The 17,643-nt window shown below is 42.2% G+C and overlaps 1 protein-coding gene across 10 annotated transcripts in view; it reads left to right on the top strand.

Moving 5' to 3' along the window:
- LOC127353938 (serine/threonine-protein kinase BRSK2) overlaps positions 1 to 17,643 on the top strand; it is a 155,518-nt gene that overhangs the window by 74,657 nt on the left and 63,218 nt on the right. The gene's annotated exons all lie outside the window — the stretch shown is intronic.

Genomic DNA, 17,643 nt, shown 5'->3' with positions numbered 1-17,643 from the left:
TGAAAGGCAAAATGTGATTCCGTTCGGGATTCTCTGGCTTGGTAAACAGCCGGGTTTTATTTTGGAAGTCAGTTGGAGTGTGTGTGCGTGCATGTTTGAGTGTGTGTGTTTAGAAGAGGGGTGCTTTGTAGGGGATGAGGGACTGTCAGAGCTGGGATCGGAGAGAGGGAGAGAGGGAGAGAGGGAGAGAGGGGGAGAGAGAGAGAGAGAGAGAGAGAGAGAGAGAGGGGGGGGGATGGAGAGAGGGATGGAGAGAGAGAGAGAGAGAGAGAGAGAGAGAGAGAGGAATGTGAATGCGTTTAGAGGGGATGGGAGCTTCAACTGCTGAGTGCAAAGTCCAGTGATGGGCAGGGATGTAATGCAGTGTAAATCCACCCTAAACCTAGTTTATTCACTTTTTGAGGCTGAAATGTGTGTCTTATTAATCTATTTGTTGTCAGTTGTGTTTTAATGGGATCTGCTTGGTCATACATTTGAGGATAAAGAATTGTGTGACTTGGAAGTATTCTGTTCTGTTAATTTTATATTATCTCGTCACTAACCTTCATTCTCTTTCTCTCTCTTTTCTCTCTTTCCTGCCTCTCCTGGATGGATCCTTATCTCAATGTCCTTTACGTGTCTACCAGGTAAGATACAGTCCACTGTTAATGAATTACCATTACCATTACCACGATTGAAAGGTTGCTTCTAAACAGAGGCTAAGGCATACTATTGTGAAACCCTACCAGGCACAGGATTGCCATAAGTACATACAGTATACTTTTGGAATTCAGCAGAAGCACAATATATCCCTCCCTTTCGGCGATAGACTTAAGATGACTCGCATATGTTTTTCTATCCAAGGAGAGAGGCAGCAAAACCCATAGCAGACATGTCAGATAACTACCATGCAATTTTGCTTACAAAAGCAGAGTCCGGCATGCAATAAATGAGATGGAAAGGATACAATTATCAGACAAGGCTGACACTACAAGCTGCTATTTTATTTCTGCTAAGTAGTTCTTTTATACACTGGTTCCCATCCTGGGGGTCAGCTATAAAAATAAGAATAAATAGGGAATAAGAATAATAGGGAATGTTAGTCATTGAACAGAGGAAATTAATTATTTGAATGAAAGGTTTTAATGATGTTTTGCAGAGCAAACAGGCATCTTAAACGGCTGTGCGGAGCAGCTGGTTTATCTGGTGTTTGACAGTCTATTCTAACCCACAGGAATGGGGTGAAATAGTAACCCATTGCATTAATAATGAACTGTGAAAACTTTCACTATATTTTCCCCTCTAATAGGGTAACATTTTATTTTAAAGATTCTCAAAGGGAGACCACATTTCTTCTACTACTGTTGAAGTTTTTCATGCATTTGCCAGGCTTCTGTGAAGATGAGGGTGCTGTACATCAACTTGTCAATGGGCTTCCAACAGGGCATCTAGTGTGGTTGGCATAGTACTTAAAAGGTCTATTTATAGATAGAGCTATGATGAGGGAGAATATCAATACAGCAACTTTTAGGTGTGCCGCTTCTACCCTATCTCTATCTACTGTATGCATATCTTTTTTCTTGCATTTCTTCTTTTTTCCCCCTCTTCCCATCTTATTCTGCTGCTTTGGCTTCCCTTCTCTCTTCCTCTGTGTCATTCATTTCTCCCATCGTTCCCTCTCATTGGTTAAGGCTATAGCTGTGTGTGTGTGTGTGTGTGTGTGTGTGTGTGTGTGTGTGTGTGTGTGTGGTGTGTGGTGTGTGTGTGTGTGGTGTGTGTGTGTGTGATGGAGTGGAGCGGGGCTCTGCAGTGAGGTGATGGTATGTGAAATCACTGACATTACAGACGGGGCAAGGGAGGTGGTTGCGTTTCCGCTATATGTTGCTGTCCCCTAATCGACAGGGGCACCATCCATGTACCGCATTCCTCCTCACCTCCATCTCCCTTGCTCTCTCTGTGCAACTGTCTCTCTGTCAACCCTTCTTTTGACTCCCTTTCTCTCCATCCTCATCCTCCTCTTCTTGTCTTTCCCCTCCTCCCACCTCACTCCTCTCCTAGCAACAAAAGCGCTGTCTTCTCTTGAGTGTCAGCATCCCTGTGACTCCACGCATCATTTGGTTTCTGAAGCACATGTGTGCTGTGTATTTCATGTCCATATTTATTATTTTTCAGCATATTGTTTATGTCTTACATCCAGAAAAATATTTTCTGTATCATCTCTTTTTTTAATTCACTCTCTCCTTCTACTTATTTCTACATCTCATCTAGTCTCTTATCCCTTTTCTCTTGGACTGTCTTGTTTTGTTTGCTATTTCTCTTTTCTGTGTGTCTGTGCAGTAAAATCACAGTGGCTGGACAGGATTGCAGTGACTGCAAAAAATGAGAGACCATCATAAAGAGAGAAAGACAGAATTGGGATGAGATTGAAAGCATTAGTGAAGATTGGCAGAGAGAAAAGACATAGAGGGAGAGAGAGAGAGGCTTCAAGTATATACAGAGTTACAAGGCAAATGTAAAGGATCCTTCTGGCAGAGGTATGAGGAGAGTCAGGAGGACAGTGTGAATGAACACAAGGGAGAGAAGATAGAATGTGGATGGGGGATGAGGCAAAAGTGCAGGTGAAAGGGAGCCCCCAACTGGCTGGAGCTGGTACTGGTTCCTAACGCCCCATCCCCTCCACACACTCATTTGCTATACTGCCCTCCTCTCCTTTACCTTTTCTTCCTCATTCTTTCGCTCAGTCTGGCCGGTCTCTCTCAGACTAGAAGAGTCATCACTACAGGGTCACAGATGATGCTCTTGCAGATTAGTGGTAATCTCACTTTCCCTGATGGCCCAGGCCTCTGTGTGTGCGTGTGCGTGTGGTGTGTGTGTGTGTGTGTGTGTGTGTGTGTGTGTGTGTGTGTGTGTGTGTGTGTGTGTGTGTGGGGCGTGTGGGACAGTTTGTATTCCGCTTACAACCACAGCTACAACTCCTCAGACTGTAATCTCCACTCTCTTTCCTCTTCTCTCTCTGTTCTCCATCCCTCTTTTCTTCCTGTCCCTCCCTATCTGCACTTGAGCGCTGCACCAAGCCAGAGTTATAAGGCTATTTGCGTCATCAGCTCCGGGCAGAGTGGATCTTCTGTGTGTGTGTGTGTGTGTGTGTGTGTGTGTGTGTGTGTGTGTGTGTGTTTGACCTGAACTCTCCACAAACAGCGGTTGAATGTTAAGCTCTGACTGCTGTGTGTATATGTATATATGCTGTTTATGAGGCCAGGGATGCACACATGGAGCATACAACTGACTGTCATATTTGCATGTATGCAAATTATAGAGAATGTGCGTAAGTGTACACACACATCTCCTTTTATTTTAACCTCTGATGTGGACCACCCATCAACGTCCATCATAAACCACTTCTCCCTCCGCCTTGTCTCCATAGCAACGCCATAGCAACCCCTTGCTAGCAGAGCCCTTGACATGAACCCAACCCGCCCCTCTCCAACCTCTCCATCTGTCATCAGTGGCTGAGAGGATTGTCCATCAGCCCTCCTGACATCTTGATTGGCAGTTGCTGCTCAGACATGCATGGAGAGTGCATCTCTTCAAAATGAGATGGGCCTGTGAAGGACGAGCATAGGAATGCAGAAATTGGTTTACTTGAACTTGAGTTTTTCCCATCACGAGTGGAGACCTGATGAAGGGAGGCCCTTGCCATTGAAGGATAAGTGATAAGGTGTTTTGAGAAGTCAAATCCGCGTTTCTGTCAAGTGTCAAGTTATGTTACTTGTCCAAACCGTCTCTTGCACATCCATCACAGAAGTGCAACATGCATCATGCCATTGTGACAGACTCATTCATAGCCGTTATGCCAGGACACACATCCCAGTTCAGTGATGTACAACATGTAATAAGAATGTCAGGGATACCTCCCATGTCTGCAAGGCTCCTGTGACAGCTTCATGAGCATTACCATGATATATAAAAGACATCATCAGCCCTGCAAACATGACTAATGATTCAGTACTGTCTGCACTGACTTTGGCTTTGATTCTGTCTGTGTGTAATTTGATGACTTAATGGTCCAGATTAACTGGGCTTGAATTGTTTGAGCGATCCTCCGTATGTTGAGTGGTAAAGAGCTCTTGTATTATTGACAATATACATATAAATGCATTATATACACAACAGGCAAAAACACAACACACGCAGTCCGGCTCATCAGCTGGCTGTACGACAGATGGGGGAGGTGCTGTGTCTGATCAATACGTCTTCAGCTGCTCTGACTGTATCATTATCATTTTAATGACTGCAGTATTTTCCACGCTGATGGCCTTCAAGATAAACAAGGCAACACCAGAGGTCTCTAAAAGTTCACTGCTGCTCCAGTCAGCTAGCGGCTGCAGTCAGGTGTCACGTAATGGCAGGTGACATTTTGAAAACGCCAAGCAACTAATGAAGACAATACAGAGTTTATTGATTAATGCTTTAGTTCCTTTTTATTTTGTTTGTGCAGGATGTCCTCTCTTGGTGCTTCTTAAACTTAATCTATTCGTTGGCTATACATTACAAAGATATCAATACTAATGTAATTCATGACTTAATATTAGGGGTGAGCGGCCCTGCTCTGGTTTATATAATATGAGCCTTTATGTAATATCATAGGGTATACTGCAAATCCTGCATGTGCTCATGTTTGCTGCCACACTGCAGGGTAATGTTTCTCCAGATTAGGATTGCAGCTAATTGTTATTTTTGTTATTTGTTAATTTGATTATTATTTTTCAGATTAATTGTTAAGCTTTTGTTTAAGTTGTTTAATGTGTCAGAAATGGTGACATATTCAAATTATTTCCTTTGGCTGAACAACAGTCCAAAACCTAATGACATTGTTTTTATTGTGCCATAAAACAGAGAAAAGCTAAATTAATTTGAAAATCACGTTTGAGCCTGGAACCAGCAATTGCTTTATTGACTTCATTTCTTGTTGATGGTACTGCCGGTTTCAGCAGGACTCTGGATAATCAATGCACAAAGTGATGGGAACATCTTTGATTGAGGGGTTTTGTTACAATTTTGTTAAATCAATCAACCAAAAATTATATAGCATGAAGCTGTTATCAAAAGCACATTCTTACAGACACATTTGAAAAGCTTGTAAAGATCAAGTGAGAAGCTGAAGGGATGAGAGGATGAAGTCCTACTTGTCTCTTTTTAGAGGATTTTCATGGAGGAGAGTGAGCTAGAGAGAGGCAAAGTAAGATAGACAGTGTATGCTATAGGGTGTGTGTGTGTGTGTGTGTGTGTGTGTGTGTGTGTGTGTGTGTGTGTGTGTGTGTGTGTGTGTGTGTGTGTGTGTACTCAGGGTCTCAGCATGTATCTACTCCTGCGGTCCTGTATGTGGTGACAGGCTGATATCAGAGTAAAAGCCCCCTGAAGTCGTGTTGAACAGATGTCTCTCTGCTCTCTCAGTTTCCCTGGTGGTGTAATACGTAGACCTGGCACTCTCACGTCTCTCTCTCTTCTTTGTCCGTCTTTCCCTCTGTCTCTACAATTTACTCTCTTTCTATTAAATTATTACATTTTACTGTTCTTTCCTCAGTCAACTCTTTTCCCTTGTTTCATTTTTATCTCTTTTTGCTTTTTGCCTTTCAGGCAGAGTTTTCCCTTGGCTTTGTTAGACATCTCACTCTGAGATCAGGCCAGGTGAAATGGACTCTCTGTGTTCTGCTTTGTGTTTTTTTCAGTGTGTCATTGTGTGTGTGTGTGTGTGTGTGTGTGTGTGTGTGTGTGTGTGTGTGTGTGTGCAGTTTGTGTGTACGCGCACTTTTTGTAAAAGGCAGTGTTCCAAGCCATGTGACGTGAGTCCCGTCTCTGAGAAAGCAGGCAATCTGGGCCTTGGCTTTTTTCCAGCAGCGCTTTCATTTCCATTCAGCAGGGAGGTTGCTCACTGGAACACACGTGTGCACTGCTCATGCAAACACTCACAGATACACACATATAAACACACAGAATCACTGATAATTACAGACAAGCTGAATAGTTTTTAGGCAGGGTCAGTGGCCAGCTTTCTTTGCCTTAAGACTTTTCCTTTTTGTCCCTTGTCTTTTGGAATTGGTTATTTACCGTGGACACACACACAAACACACACAAAACTGCTGTTGTTATGGAAGGAACGCATGATGCAACAGCAAAGCCATCCCTCCATATGTCCCCTGGGAGAAATGGGGGTGGGGGTTGCAGAAAAGAGAGCCACATATCAGGCAACAACAAAAAACAAGGGGAGACTGAGTGGGAAGGAAGAGTGACTGATTGACTGAGGAAAGGGAATAGGGGACAAACTGAAAATGATAGAGGGACTTGAGCTAGAGGGAGAAAAGAAAGAGAAAGAGAGAGTGAGAGAGAGAGAGAGAGAGAGAGAGAGAGAGAGAGAGAGAGAGAGAGAGAGAGATTCGGTGGCTAATAGAAATTCCCATGTTGCCTTGTTGAGATGCAGCGGTGGCTTGGGTAATGAGCTAGCTGCCGCTGACGCATTGATTTAGCCAGAAGAGTCACCCGAATTATCCCACTCCTCAAGAGAGATGTCAACAGCTCCACCAATGGCTGGTGGGGTAATTACTAACACATCCTGCCACCACCTCCGTCATGTTTTCCATTCTGCGACAAACAGTCTTTCTCCACCTCTGTCCCGCCTTCTTCTGCAGCCCCTCCTACTATGTCACATGCCCCAATGTATTAGATTTATTAGGAGTTCATAGTGAAATTGGTTGGAAGAAAGAATAGTAAATATTGTAATACCAATGAAAAATAAAAATCTACTTTTTCCCAGCATGCAAATATAAAAGCAAAAAAGTGTATCCGGGTGGAGAATCACCTCTGAGCAAAAAAATAAACATCACGGCCCTTTAAAATTATATGCAAATTAGTCTGTATGACTGTATGTGTTATCGTGCTCTGCAGAATGTGCATTTAACATGGATTATGCATAGATGTATAAATAGAGAAAACAGGAAAATCATCCAAATCAGATGAGTCATATTCACTCATCTCAGCGCTTGCACAGGTGGTGCCTCTGAAAGTGGGTAAAAATAAATGTTTGTAAATATGTAGATATATAAGACAGATTTTGTAAGATTATAAATACTGTACATTAGTTTTACTCATGGCATGGTGGTACAGTGATTCAATACCACAACTTTCACCCACTCTGCTTGATGCCTGTACTGCCCTTGCAGTGTGTACTCTTGGGCAAAGCTAGACAGCCAGTTAACACACAGAAGTGCCCTAATAAACACACATGGCTTGACTTTTCTTGTATTTGACTGAAGTCTTGACACAGTGCATTAGTCAGATAAGTGTCTCAACCTCTGAAATACAGAAGAAATCTAAATCTATTTCAATCTAATTGTTGTCTTTTCAGTTGTGTTAGGAGTAAAGTAGAAAATTCTTAAATTAATCTAACAGATCAAATTATGTCAGTAGATGATAGTAGACAGTAGATATACTATCTGCATGTGATATTAGGTTTCACTCCCGATAGTTATAGTAACAGGGGGTGGTAAAAACCTCCTGTGCTGTACTGCAAGGCCAGTCCTCTCTCACACACACAAACGGCACATCTTGTCTTCATTGTTTCCATGCCTTGAGGTGTTTCACTTGCGATGAAGCTTTGACGCTTTGACCTTTCTCCTGTGCCGCATTTGTTCTACGCTTGTAGAGAATAAAGGCTGTACAAAGACATAGGAAGGAGGAAGAAAAGCTAGGAGAGGAAACCATTTGCCAGTATTTTTGAAAAGCGTGTGTGTGTGTGTGTGTGTGTGTGTGTGTGTGTGTGTGTGTTTTCAAGGTGGGAGGTCGCCTTCTGGTGTGTGACATTGACACACACACACACACACACACACACACACACACACACCCTCTAGTAGATTGTTCTGTCCTATATCCACACACTCTTTGTACGTATAGGTACAACCTTGTGCATATTGACCATAATAGTGGGGTTTGTGCTCACCTTGGACAATCTTGCCTGCTGTTATTTTCTTTTTCACTTATTTATGAAAGGGCTGAATGTCAAAAAGTTGTCCAATGCCAATTCTACATTAAAGTCTTATTTTTCAATAGAAACATAAGTCAGGAAATAATGTTTTTAGTATTTTGTCCATTTTTGTTTGATCTGTATTTCCTTCAGCTGTGTGAAGTGAAGTTTATAGCTCTAAACAGGTGCTGCTTGCTGTCCCTGTTAAAACATCATAGCGACACTCATTTTTAGTCCATGTGCTCAAGCTGTCATCGCCCCTGCCTGCCCCAAAGTGGGAACGCAGCACCCTCATTGCCAATTAAACTCCAATCAACAAACAAAGATGGAGTGAGACATCGAATTACATCCAATATCCTCTCCCATACTCAAGCCTGTCTTTGCCAGCCACAAATTAGCTTACAAATTAAGGCTCAGAAGATGGGAGAAGTCGAGTTGCCAGATAACAACCAAATAACATCCTGCCGGCGTCTTGATGTGTCGTTCCAACTTGGATCTAGCTTCCTGCTTTCTCTTGATGTGCAGAGAGAGTTTTGTTGAGTTTTTCCTGGTTGAGCCTCGACCATCCACTTCAATCTCCATTTAGAAGAGAACGAGTTATTAAGACAGGTTGATGAGAACTCATCTCACTGAAGTCTGTTCCGGCTTGATCCATGTTTGATAATGAAGATGTTGCATGGACAACCCAAACACTGTTAATTAATGAAATAACTCAAGCTGAATTATAGATGAGGAAGGTTTGATTAATTGCTTCTTAGATTTATTCTCCCATCTCTTTTGTAGCCCACACAATTGGCCTCTCTGAATGACTTGTAAGCCAGAAATTGTGTGTTTCTTGTGCATGTTTGCGTTGGCGTGCATGCGTGCGAGCAAGCATGTGTGTGAAAAATACAGCACGAGCGCATTGCCTCTGCCAGCATGTCTTTCTATGGTTACATCAACGTTTTGTAATATTATCCAGTCAGATGTTTAATAATTCATACTTCTATATTGGGGGTTATCTAACACATGACAGGCAGACAGTGTGCGGCTCTTTGAGTGGTGTCTAGGGGCTCCTCTCACTGAGAGTCATCACCAAGACGCCAATCCTTAGCTCATCATTTCGCCTCTTTATTTGACTCCCGTCTCCCCAGAGGAGTGTGCGAGTACATGTTTAGCATGCACACACATATGTTTCAAAAGTGACACACATATGCTTACCAGTAGTATCATTTTCTGTGTACATCCTATCTGTTTGTGCGTACAAGTATGTATATACTGTAGATGAGTGTATGTGTGCAGATGCACGTGTTTGTCATGTCTGCTGCGGTTGCTGCATTGGGCCTGCTGTGGCTAATTAAAAGAAGCCTGCTTGCATTATTCATGAAGCTGTAATTATACATTCCTTTTGCTGATCCCCAGTCAGAGGCATTAAAAATAGATCTGAGTCTCCGTGCCCCGCCCATCTAGGCCCCACTTTCCCTCAGTATTTTGACTATGTCTCTTCCTGGATCTCTCTCTGTTTATTTATCCTTATTAGTATTTTCTGTCTCTCATTGTCACCACTCTTTTTTAAATTTGCTCTTTCCATCTCTCCTCTCATCTCTCCCATATCTGCCCGCCATGTCGTCATTCGTGTTTGCTCTGATGTTCCCTTTTGGGATTCGAGCAGAACATTCCTCTGACAGTGTCACTCTCGCTCGGCTCTGTGGCTGAACTCCAGTCACATCAGGCCAGAATTTAGAGTGGAATATTTTGAATCTGCAGCGACATCTCGGCAGAGACATTTAGAAAAGAAGAGATATCACTGCCTCTGATCAACTTAATGGGGAGACTGTCTCCTCACAAGAGACAAAATCTCTGCCCAAAAAGTTCTCCCAGACTTTTTTTTTTTTTTAATTTGCATGTTTAATCCACAAAATCCGCAGCAGCAGAATTCAGCCTTTCATACTCGACTGAGAGATGGCTTTAGTACAGATACACTAGAGTGTGGATATCTGGCAAACATGAGAATATTTGTGTGCCATATGTTTTCAGCAAGTCATCTGCATCCAGGAACTTTTTCCACAGTAAAACATATGACAACTTGAACTTTCTGGGCTATTTTCTGCTGTGCAACCTCGCTTTAGTTACCTCTGGCGATAAGATTTGTTTTTCTTACTGGCAGAAGTGTGTGAAGCGTGCGTCTTCCACTGTGCAGGTGATGAGCTTTTGAGGACGTATTTGTGCATTTATTTACATACTGATGGCTGATGCTGAAAGGGGTGGGGATTCTGTAAGATCTGCCAATCACAGAGCTTGTTAGATGACTAAGTGGATCACTCAATTAGTTGCTGCCTTTGGGCGATGCTCTCAATCGTTCTCACTCTTGTTTCAGAGTGTGAAAAATAGATTACTACCTTGAAGCCACCCAGAACTACATCGCCTTACATCACATTTCACTTTGTTTATGTTTGTTGGCGCTATATTATCTAAATGCAGTCGTGTATATGGATTTGGCTTCTCAAACCCCTGTACCCCCTCCCCCTATAACCCAAACCAAAAACAAACATGCACACTGAAATACAGTACATTCACAAATATACACACACAGGCAGCAGATGCTACTACTGTAGAGAATATCTGTGTAATGGGAGAAATGTCACAGTAGAAGCAAGTACATGTACATGCCTGGGTGTGTTTGTGTGTTTGTGTTTGTGTTTGTGTGTGTGTGCGTGTGCGTGTGTGTGTGCGTGTGTGTGCGCATTATGAGTTTAATACGGACATTTTATCTCAGTTAGATTTATGTAAATGGTACACTTGCCATTTGCAGAGATAATCAAAGGTAAATGGTGACACATTTTGTTTTGAATCTAGTAATACTGGATATTATTAATATGGCAGGTTGAAATGATGGTATCTGTATCTGAGAATGCTAAGACCTGTAAACCGAGTCACACTAAGTAAATTGGCTTTCAGATAATTTCATGCAAAGATTGAGCTTTGGGAGGAAATTGATCATAAGTGAAACACAGTTAATGCTTTAAATCTATATTATTCTGGAATAATAATTGAGTGCACTCTCCACTTAACAGAATCATCGTTACAATATAAGACTGTATTAATGAAGTGGGAGATATAAGTGCTTTTGTGCAAGGCATCTAATCCCTACAATATCCTGGGTGCCATTGAAATAGGAAATTACTTCTATTTCTGTTGTCAGTAAAGTACCATCATTATTGTATTTACTAATAGATCCTTGTTTTGTGTAGGGAGCAAACTTATAAGGGAGCTGTTCAGCAAATTTCTTATTTCACGCAGGCCAAATAAACACTTTTTCTGTATGCGTGCGTCAGTGTGCCTCCCTCCTCGCTCCAGCACCCCAGGGCTAAACTGCTCTTCCTGCTTTTGAAGCTCTTCTGTTGGTCTGGGCCTCTGTTGTTACTGATGTTGTTGCTGTTGCTTTGGCTGGAAGGGTTTAGAGGGTTTAGAGGGTTGCAGGGGAATTCAGGCTGCGTAGACTAACGTCACGGCTGAGTGAAAATGCAAAAAGAGCGAAAGAGGAGGTAGAGGAATGGAGGAGATCGAGAGATTTAGTGAATGAAGAGGGAGGAAAGAAGTGGTGGGAGAGAGACAGAGTGCATTCAGTAGTGAGTGAGCATTGTTTGATCTTCAACACACCGTCTCCCTCCTGCACAGTATGACTCAACAGCTTTCTGCTGGTGTATTCCCTCTCTTTCTCTCATTCTGGATTGATGAGAGGATAAATAGAGAGAAGAGGAGGTAAATGAGTCAGAAAACACTTGCGGATAGAGAAGGAATGAGGGCAAAATTTGGCGGAGTAACTGGATAACAAAACGGAAGGGATAGAAAGTGATCGGAAACAGATAAATTGACAAAAGCAGATATATTGTGGCAAGGATTTAAGATTTACAGCCTGTGCTTCATATAAATTAGTTCATAGAGCATTTTTCATTGTGAAAGTCATTTTTAATTTTAATCATGTTCATATTTATTTTGTTTTTATTTACCTGTATCCAGTGTTGAGAACTGTTCCTGGTACTGTATGATGTAGTAAACCGAGGAAAAGTTGGCAGAAAGCAGAGATTTGGACACCACATGCCTCTTCTGAAATTGCACACAAACTATATGAAGGCATTCATTTGTTATAACAATTTGTGTTTGGCACTTTGTCACCACCAGCACATGCAAACTGTAATGAAGAATATGGTCTAGCCACAAGGAAAACATGTCCTTCTATTCTAGTCACCACCCACATATGTTTGACGTAACAGAAAGAGAGACAGAGACAGAAAGACAGAGCTGTGGTGGTTGATGATAGGTCTTCAACTCCTACCCTTTGCCCTGGTGGAGGGGATTCCCACGCCCTGCTGCAGGGGCTTTCCATACAGCCAGAAGAAGCTAGAGGAATAAGTCCGAGTAACACATTGTGTTTCCTTTCAAACACTGATCCCAGGGCAGATCTGTAGCTCCCACGTACAGCATTCAGGGTTAGAGAGCAGAAGTGGAAGCAGCTCACAGATCTGTGCCTAAGGGCAACGAGCTTCTCAGAGCCAGCGCCTCAGGGAGAGAAAACTAAGCCAGCATAAGCTACTACCATCTGCTGGCATTGGCTTAGGGCTTCTGGAAGATCAAGTTTGAAAGTGAGAGAGGTGCACAAGTGGAGACATCTCTTTTTCATCCTTCACTCTTCTCTCCTAGTAGTTTCTTCCAGATGGAAATTAAGCTATCCAGTAATGATCTTTAACTGCATGGATGCCAGCGCTGTGAGAAGGATAAAACTGAAAACATTGTGTGTGTGTGTGTGTGTGTGTGTGTGTGTATTTGTTTGTGTGTATGTGTGTGGCTCTCTGGATGTGTGCATAGTTAGGAGGTGGAGATCATAAAGAGCCTCTCTCAAGCAGAGTGTTCCTGTCCCCTCTCCCCAGCTCTCCTTCATTCGCTCTCTGTGTCTCAGATCAATGGCAGGGGGAGTCAGGCTCACAGTCAGGGTCCTTCTCCTCTACCTGCTCCTCCCTGGATGTCCCAGCACTGATAAATCGAAGAAAAAGAACTCTCACAAGTCTCTCACTGGGAGTGGGGGTTTCCTGGATGCTCTGCCAGGCCAAACAGCTTCAAGGGAAGGCAGAGGAAAGCAAACATAAACATGCCAATGAAGGTCTACTGGGAACTCCCATAAGTCAAAGGATTTAAATGAAGTGCTATACACAGCTCCTTCCAATAAACTGCCCTGCAGCAAAATCTTTTAGTCGCCCAAAGGGTTCCAGATACTTCTTTAAATTGGTTAATTGGTACGTTATTGACAACATTTTAAAGTGTTAAAATATATGTGTGTGTGTGTGTGTGTGTGTGTGTGTGTATATATATGTGTATATATATATATATATATATATATATATAATATAAATAATCACATGTAGGACTTTTCTGACTTTCCTTCCTTTCCCCACTAAACACTACTATTTTTGTTATTCAGTTTAAGCGTGATGTGTGTTGGGGCTTTCGCCCATCAGTTCCCTCGGACTAAATGCAATATGTAAATGTTTCAGGTTGGTGGAAAATATTTTTTTAATCCAAAGGCCCTAAAGTACTTGTCATAAAAATCTTTGGCAGAAAGTTACTTTGTTCAAAGCTTTTTTTCCCCCTTCCTTCTTCCTTTCTTATTTTTCTTTCTTGTTTTTCTTATTTTGATTCTATTCTGACCAACCCAGTCTCACTCTCAAGTTGTCAAATATAGCCACTTGGTCAGTAGCCCTCCGCTTCAAAATATGACACTGTATCCCTCTAGTGTAATTTCTGGATGTGCCTGTCATCGATGTCAAGTGATGTAGTATATAAATAGCGAGAGAGTCTGTATGTTGACGTGGTGGGGTGGATGGATGGCTCAAACAAACATAGAACTTTAAGTCAGGAGACCACTGTTGATGTCCTGTGTGAAACCAAAAGTAAACAATTTCTTTAAAGTAATGTACCTTATTTAACTTACCTAAAGTATGTCAGGTACATAATGGAACCTATGAACATTTCCTAAACCTAAGAAAGTAGTTTTTGTGCCTTAACCTAACCAAACTACGACTTTTTTCACAACTTTATCTATGCAAGTTTTATTTTGAAAGTCTAACTGGACTTTGCATGTTTATTATTGCTAACTTGACTGAAAGTTGAACACATTACATATTAATTATTGCCAACTTCACCACAGAGCCCTGCATGTCCAGAAATAATGTGAGAGAGGCACCTACAGCAGAGGGCCATTGACCAAGCGACCATATTTGACAAGCTGGGAGTAAGAACGTGTTGTTCTGACCCTCAATTCTCTGGCATCCTAAATGGCTGTCTCTGCGGACCTAATCAGCTCAGCTCTTAATTCAAAAACTTGATTATTCACCCCCGATTTATCAAAGCCAACAGGGAAATGAAAATGGAAACCATGATTTGTAACAAGGCAGCAGCTTCCAGCACAGCGCTACTCAGCTCTGATGCTCAGTGAGCCATGGACCAAAGTTCTCTGTGTCTTCCTCCAGCGGTCCCTCCACATTAGATCATTAATCACAGAGCGGCATGGAAAGTAAAGAGTGCAGAACCGGGATGGAGGCCTGGGGTCAGTCAATGGTGGCCTCTCCAGACCATAAGTCCCTGGCTGGTGTCATTATTCTGACATTGTTGTGAAGGTGAGAGCTTTTGATGCTATTGATTTGGGAGGAGGGCAAAGGAGAGATCGATGCACTTGCTGATTCAGTGGCGTAGCAAACTCCGGTCAGTTGTACAGCCTGCTTTTGTCCATTTGTGTGTTAATGAAAGTATGTAAGTGTACAGTATGTGACAATACCAGTCCGCATGTGTCTCCCTGGTGCAGTTAAGAAATTACATATATGTGACACTTAATCAACACAGTGCGTTTCTTTTTCCCAGAGGGAGAATGCAAACACTCCTAAACATCAGCTTTACGCTTACAAAGATACCAGCACTTGCAAGAATAACTTATAGTCTCATAGTCAATGCAACTACATAAGATACAACCTAATACGAAATGTAATCCATATGTTCACACACACAATCATGCACATTCACTGGCAACTGTAGCTATAATCTTCTCTGTATTCCCCCCGTGAAGCTCTGATCCTTTGTGCTCTCAGTCAAAGCCCTATGTTTGAAGCTATGTTCAAAGACTGCCTACCTGCTCAGCCCAGCCAGATCCAGACGAAAACCCCAGTGTTCCCCGTGCGCTGAGAGGGTTTCTTCTGCGGTGTTGTCACAGACAGGCGAAAGGTGGGGGAGTATCAGGAAATCACCTCATCACAGGACATTAGAAGGAGGGAAAGAGGGGTTGGTTTTGGATCATGGAGAGGCAGAGGTTAATTAGATATTACAACATATTACAACAAGGAATCATGTTAGAGAATATCAACACTCTTCTGGCCTGATATTTCTCAGGTGGGTTGGTGAGAAATATAATTTCAGTATTTTCTTTTTTTAGGCCTCTCCTAGACACAACTTGCCTGCTATTGGTTTACTATTGGTGACTAAACATGACACCAAAATGATGATAATTTATCCACAAAAAGACAAATAATCATTAATGTGGGCCACTTTAATGTGTTGCTGGTACATTTTGTGATTTAAGCTTGTAAGTTGAATGTATTTTGCCATGACCATACGATTTGTATGCATGGGGTAGAAAAGAAGCTTATGTCTTATGTCATTTTGTATTATGTACTGAACTTCCTTGTGAGAGTTCATTTCAATCCGTACACAAAGTGGTTGTAAAATCATAATGTGCCGTCTTCCTGTGCACATTTCCCTCTCGCTAATGCACCCTCTGCTCACAAAAACACAGGCATTGGAGGAAGATGGATAGCGAGACAAATAATCCAGTTAACTTTTCACGTGTTTGCAGGCAGATATTTTCTCTTTAATGTGTTTATCATGACTTATGAGCTCTTCTATAGCAGCCATTAACATATGATTACCATCACAGGGCTAATGGGTTTGTCTGTGGTTCCCCCTCCTGCTCAACTGCCTTTCCTAAATCTTTCTTCATCTTTTATCTTCCTCTTTTTAGCATTTGCTTCCTTCCTATCTCTCTCTGTCTTGCTCTCCATCATTCTGTCTTTGTCTCCCTCTCTCTTTCTCTCTCTTTCACCTCCTCTCCTCTGTGTTTCTCCACTCTCGGCCCCCGCGGTCCCTTAACTCCCAAGCCTGTGCCTCACTCCCACACACTGCTCTCCATTATTGCTTAATTATCAGTGGTCTGTCATTTGAATAATGTGCTATCCCTGATTCTTGATCTTTTTCACTTTTTCCCTTCATCTTTCACATGTTCTTTTCTATTTACTTCTTCTTCCTTTCTCCTTTTCTGTCTCCCACTGTTGCTTCCCCTCCTCCATCTCGCTCTTGCCTTCTTGACGTTTCGGTGGCGTCAGAAGACTTGTCTCTGCTTTCCTAAGTTTCACCGCCTCCTCAAAGCCCATTGACTTTCCCCCTTCTGCTGGTTTATATAGAAATCAAACTATGTGAGAGACAGTGGGAGACTGAGCCAGAAGCCCACATAAGTCTGGTGCATGTCAGCCAGCCAGTTTTATGCAGGACATTTCTTGTCTCAATCGACGTGCTTCTTATAGTAACTGCACCATTTCTGTCTGAGGCACATTATAGTAACACTTATTAACTTAATTCCACTATCTTCATCTCTGCTAGCACGACAGTGGCAAGAAATAAAAGCCCTCACATTATTCCATTCCGATGTTTCTGTAAATTCTGTGTGCCAGCCCGTTAGAGAGCTCAAACTCTGTAGTTTACAAAGTTAAAAATCATCTTCTGTCGTCTCCAAATCCCAGCAGCATCATGGGGCCATCGGGGAAATCAATAATAGCGAGACGACATTTGTTTGTGTATGGGTGTGCGTTTGTTTCAGTTTGTAAGTGATCTATCTGATGCAAACATCTTTCTAATGTGTGTGCAGCTCTGTGGTCCCTGGCAGAAAATGGATTGGAGCTGTCGTCATGGCTCAGCTGTATCGAATAGACACAAACACTCCACTTTGTTCCACTGTAACTGTACACTCATTGGGGTATCCCTGCTTGTTTTTCTACATTGTTTGTGGCTGATCGTTTAACTAAAGACACCTGGGGACATAAACTGTGGCAAAGCAGGGGAGATGCTTTTGTGGTTCTGTAGCAAATCACAGGATTTATAATGTGTGGGTTTTGATTTCAGCACTAATGTCGGTGCAGAAGGTTTGTGTGAATCCCAATGGAACTGACTGGTATCAAATACTTAAATCTCTCCTCATGCATCAGTGTGTTTGCTATATGAAGTAAAGGGTAATGTTTTCAGCTAGGTTGTTGAAATGTGACATGCTGATTTACTCCCCTGCAGTTTGGTGTGCTTCATTCTTATCATTTTTGAGCCCTGGTCAATAATGTGTCTCAATCAACAACTGACCTTTGGCTTTGTAATGCTCCTGTGTCTTACTGCTACCTTTTATTGTCTGAGCTAACGCAACACAACTGCATCACAGCAGTTTAGTACATTATAGGAATCAATAACACAAATGGCCCACTCACTTACTGCCTTTATGACTCAAATAAACCCCAGAGGGCAGTTTATTTAAGGAACATTCTACACTTCAGAAGTCATTATCAGCATTCAGTACATGAGGTCACAAG

The sequence above is a fragment of the Dicentrarchus labrax genome, unplaced genomic scaffold, assembly GCF_905237075.1.
Source record: "Dicentrarchus labrax unplaced genomic scaffold, dlabrax2021, whole genome shotgun sequence".
Classification (NCBI taxonomy): Eukaryota; Metazoa; Chordata; class Actinopteri; family Moronidae; genus Dicentrarchus; species Dicentrarchus labrax.
Note: the sequence above shows the minus strand (reverse complement) of the source record. Positions and strands in the feature narration are given on the sequence as shown.